At 47.5% G+C, this 5,169-nt stretch overlaps 1 long non-coding RNA gene across 4 annotated transcripts; it reads right to left on the bottom strand.

Moving 5' to 3' along the window:
• Positions 1–1,034: 1,034 nt before the first annotated feature.
• LOC138113273 (uncharacterized) lies at positions 1,035–4,708 on the bottom strand. Of its 4 annotated transcripts, none has more exons than XR_011152072.1 (7): positions 4,665–4,708; positions 4,496–4,570; positions 4,242–4,321; positions 4,058–4,160; positions 3,726–3,819; positions 3,601–3,641; positions 1,035–3,496 (listed from the first exon to the last, which is right to left on the bottom strand). It is a non-coding gene; the product is annotated as an uncharacterized lncRNA (long non-coding RNA). The 4 variants fall into 4 exon arrangements; XR_011152073.1 differs by lacking the exon at positions 3,726–3,819 and having other exon boundaries at positions 1,036–2,033; positions 2,139–3,496; XR_011152071.1 differs by lacking the exon at positions 3,726–3,819 and having other exon boundaries at positions 1,037–1,698; positions 1,907–3,496.
• Between the last annotated feature and the right edge of the window lie 461 nt (positions 4,709–5,169).

Here is a 5,169-nt window from a genome sequence, read left to right as displayed (position 1 = left end):
TCCAACATAGCCCTGCAAAAGTGAGCTGAGGTAACCCCTCCTAAAACAGGCCCCGGCAGGAGCCGCCCTCTCCTCACCGTCACAGCTCACACCTGGGGCTGCTCTGCCCCCTCATCATTCTCACGGCTCACACCTGGGGTTGTTGCCGGTCCAAGTGTGAGGGCAGGTGCAGAAAGGATTTGCTGCTCCTTCCCTGGACGGCTCATTGTCTGCACCTGAGACGCTGAGGCACCGGGCTTTCCTTTCCATAGATAATAGATAGTTGATGCCAGGTGCAGGTAAACTGTCAGGGTTGGTTTTTGAAATATTTTTTTAAACTAGAAAGTGTTCCATAAGTATGCATGTGACTTTTGAGATTTGATATACGAGACTTGTTGAGCTTTTGACGGGGTACCCTTCCTTCTCGGACCGGGGTAACGGAGCAGAGGAGGCTGCTGTTCTGCTAAGTTCTTTATTTCATAGTCTCATAGTTTTCTTGAAGGCAGAGTTCAGAGGGGGTTACATGATAAAGCCAAGCAGCAACAGCAGGCAAAAACAGCCTCTTCTATATGTTCTATATGCTCCATATACTCTATATGCTTTATATACTATACACACTATACTTGATGCACTCTATACAATGTACTATACACTCTATATTTTTTCTTACGGAAGTGTGGATTATATTTGTTAACTGACCAATAAGATTAATACACGATTCCAGTTTTTCTTAACCTATCCTGGCCTGATTCTAACAGTCGTAAGCCTTACACAAGTACTACATAGGTATTACACAGATTTGCGTATGCAGTTTCTATCGGCTCTTATTGTTTATGTGAACAGTCTATCTAAAAAATATGAACAGTGTAATTCTATCTATATTTTGTCTAAAGTAAAGAATTCTGTGAAAAGGTAACACTGCTGCAGCAAGAACTGTGTTTAAGGTCTCTGCTACAGCTTTTTAATGTTTAAGGCACTTAGCATATATTTCTACTGAAGTTAAAAATCTATGTTTCTATTTCACTTTGGTGTGGCTTCATGTATCTGAGCCTGTCCAAAGGTTTAAATTCAATCCCCGTGCTTTGGCTTCCCTCTGGGCCTGAGTCCAGAGGAGCTTTTGCTCCGACAGAGACTAAATCTCGCGCCGGTTTTAGAGTACTGCATTGAAAGTCTGTGCGCTTTCTCTTCTTTCCCTGTTCTGAGCGAGTTCTTTGGAACTTCTTTCTCCATTGAATTTTTTATTTACACTTCAGCAAAATGTGGAAATAACGTATACAAACACAAGTACGAATACAATCCATATACATGCTGGCAAAAGTCCAATTTACACACGGAGCAATACATGGAAATTCAGTGGCAAACACCAATACAGAACAATACAGGGCAATGCAAGCCAAATACATATCAATACAATAAAACAATGCTACTGTTTCTAGAAAGTTTATTACATTTTCTTTTATTGTTATAAGAAACCCAAAACAGCAACATGTAGAGAACATAACAGTCATCCACCACCCACACCTCCTTTAGCTTACACACAAACCCACCCTTGCTCTCATCTTGACCGCTCCACTAACCCTCGGCGCTCTATGGGAATGTGGTTCCCAGGAGCCTCCAAATCATCCTGCCTCACAAAACCCCATCGCCGGCACGGTCCGCACCCAAACCTTGGCGATGAACGTCGCCTCGCAGACCGGCCAGGACCGAAGGAAAAAAAACCTGGGGGGGGGAACAAACCTGGCTGGGGTTTTTTTAATTCAAAATTTAAAAATGTGTTGAAAAACCTGAAAGGCAAAAATCTCACATACAACATTAGAACCCATCACACACATGCTCTCACAGGCAGACAGAAGCAGAAAGACAGACAACTCTCACAGACACACACAGTCACACGCTCTTCAGCTTACACACTGACTGCGGCCCTTACTCAAAAAACTCTACGGATGAAGATGCTTCAGCACATCTTCCAGCTGCTGCTCCTCGACATCAAACGGTAGATTCTGGGAAAATTGGTAGCATCAGTGACCACAGAGATCCAAAGCCACCTCAGGGACCTAAGAGACAACATGAGGCGGTCAGTGAGGGGCAGAAGGCTAGGAGTTATCTCCACGCTAGGCCCATACATTTTCTACCCAAAACCCCATAGAAAAGATATGAACCTTTAAGTTTTATAACTGTTCTTCTTAACCATTACCCTGCCAGGGCAGGGCAGCTCCAACTGCAAAGAGCACATGGACAAGGTGGTGCGCCAAATATAAGCAAAGATGACAAGAGGGCTTGAGATAACTCTCTGGAAGATTAATTCTTGAGCCCGATATGCTTTAAGGCAACAAAACCTACAGAACTACCACAGTCACATGAGGAGGGTCTAATATGCTCCATATAGAAGTCTAAGGGAATAGGATGTGAACAGAAGGCACTACCAAAAGTGAGAAGGAAGATGGATGAGAACATCTCCTGCACTTCCTCTGGTCTCAAAAAGTAAAAATGTAAAGATGCCAGAATAAGCCCAATCTGGGAAAGTACACAAGGAGAGACACCCCCCCCCCGCTGCCAATACGGCCCAGAACAATGCCAATAAAGCATCAAGACATAACAAAGCCCTAGGACACAGAATAGGGTGGACACATGTTACAGTGGGGATACTGCAACACGCCTATATCAAACCAGGAGTCCCGTGGAAAAGAAATATATATAGATGGATTCTTGCTAGATGTTTCAGAGATGTTTATTTCTCCAGCCGCATGGCCGGGATCTGCCGAGGAACTGTTACAGTCAGCCCCCAAGCTCCTTTGCCTGCGCAGGGAAACGCAAACCAACCAATGGGGAACGAGGCTGACCAGGGGCAGGGAAATCCCGTGCCTCCCTCAGGGCTCCCAGGGCTACAGGGCGGGGAAGGGACCCCGACAGACACAAACTACACAACATAGACACAAACTACGTAACACAGAGAGAAGTTAAAACTGCCCAGCAGTTTCACCTGATGGACCCAAGATTCCTGCTGCAAGATGAGCCAGAAAGTGATGATGCCAAAGGAAAGACGGCTCTATGGCAATAGCACGTGACAGTGAAACAACTCCTTACGAGAAGTTAGTGCCAAAGCTGTTAAGAGGATGCTCAAGAAGTTCAGTAGGCCTAGAGAAAGAGGTGATGACTGCTGGGCGACCGCTCCGGACCCAAAGGCAGGCTCCTCAGGCAAAAAGATCTGCGATGACATCAAGACTCAAAGCACAAAGCTTGCAAAAACATGGGTATGGAACTGCTCTGCCTGGCAAAGGGTCAGGTGATGCTAAGGAGAAACCCTCTCCCTTTACTTCCAAGGGGCCCATCCCACTACAGCCCTCTCCTCTAAGCTAACTTCAGATTGCCTCCTGTGATTCCAAAGGTTTTTCCCTTCTCCCAACCACCAGTCCCAGCACTTAGCTTTCAGAGATGAGAGGAAAAAATCCATCCTCGACAGAAAAGAACACATGGGCGCTGTGGACATCAGTACATTCCCTGTAGTCTGCTTTGGAGGCTGCGAAAATTCAGAAAGAAACTTCAGACTGCAATGAGACGTCCCAAAAATGACCCCTTCTGCAACACCCCCCTCCCTCGTAACTGCAAAGGCTAATTGCTTACCGGCCGTTTCCAAACTTCGGCTCCACACCGGCTCATGGCACCTAAGACGACAAAAGAGAAAACGTGACTATCACCCTCCAGAAGATTAATCCCCAGGGCTCCTCTACACTGCTGCCCTGGCGCACCTCAAATCTTCATCCGACTCTGGAGGTGGCCTGGACAATACCCGCAAAGTGAAAAGGCACATGCTTGGCACCTCAAAGGACTAAGGCAAAAGACCTGTGACAGGAGATGCACAAAAGACGGGGAACGCACAATAGACAAGTGACATGTACCGGGACTGCTCTGCCCTGCGCACCTCGGCACTGTGATCAAAAGCAAGACTTAAGCTTTATGGGTCCTAAGGGGTCCCTTCTTGGGTATCCCCACCTCCAAATCTGACTCAAAAATATCTCCGGTGAGTGCCAACTCGACACCCCGCTTTCACCCCCTCTGTGGGTCACAGGTCTCGACTTACCTCTTGGATGTCTGGGGATGTCAATCTGCCTCGGGTGCAATAGGCGGCCGCCTCACCATGCAGGCAGCTGGTGCCTTCACCAGGCTGGTTATCTCTTAGTCAGCTACAATAAAGAAAACCAAACAAACATCAGTGCATGAGCTTAGTGGCACCTCAGCCAAAACCCATCAATTCTGCCACTGACCGTCTCCTAAAAAGGCTGGAGTCCTCGGGCCGCACGCTCTGGCTGCGCTCCAAGGCCAACACCATCGTTGTAGGGTATACCTGAGTTGAGTGGAGACGAGGGCAGGTAGCATTGCTAAAACTTGAGCAGACCCACGCTCCCCCTCCCTCCCTCCCCAACTTATTGCAACCCCTCAGCCGTTGCCAAAGGCAACCTGGATGGTACCCTCACATGGAAAAGGTAAAGGCTTCGTCACAGAGTCCCATGATACTCACAGAGTACTAACAAGGGAAGCGAGAAAGGACCGTCGGCCGGTCGGTGAGGGGCACGGCATAAGACAGTGGGACGGCCTGAAACACACAAAAGACAATGGATGCTTAGAGCTGTATCAGAACTTAGCGCCCAAGGAATAACATGTGGTTCTTTCCACCAATGACTTCTTACCTCATTCACTTGACCTTGACTGCTGAGATCTGGCTTTACCTCCTAAGAACAAAGACAAAGAACAATGCTGTAACAAAGCCACCAGTTACACTTGCTGAGGAAACACAAACAGTGACTGACCTTCCTGGGGGAACCCCCTCACCCGGTATAGGGCGCTCTGGCACGGATTTAATCCGTCTGCATCTGCAAGAAAGTGATGACAAAAGTCAAAGGGCTGCATGAGAACTTCACAGCTCCAGCCATCTTCTGACAATCTAGAAATATCATCTAGAGGACAAACTACCCCCTACATTACAAATTTCAAGTTCCCAAGCCTTGTTCTATTACACCGATATGCCAGGGTATGCAGCAGGGCAGAGCAGCTCTGGGCCAAACCCATGCAGGCACCCATGACAGAGGAGATGACAAACGAGAGAATACAACAAGGAGAGAGAACTCAGGGTGGAAAGCATGACTGCAAGCACATCAAAGGGCTAAGGCAAAAGACCTGTGACACAGGACACCC

This window comes from Aphelocoma coerulescens, chromosome 7 (genome assembly GCF_041296385.1).
Source record: "Aphelocoma coerulescens isolate FSJ_1873_10779 chromosome 7, UR_Acoe_1.0, whole genome shotgun sequence".
Classification (NCBI taxonomy): Eukaryota; Metazoa; Chordata; class Aves; order Passeriformes; family Corvidae; genus Aphelocoma; species Aphelocoma coerulescens.
The sequence above is the reverse complement of the archived record's forward strand: the minus strand, read 5'-3'. Positions and strand labels throughout refer to the sequence as shown.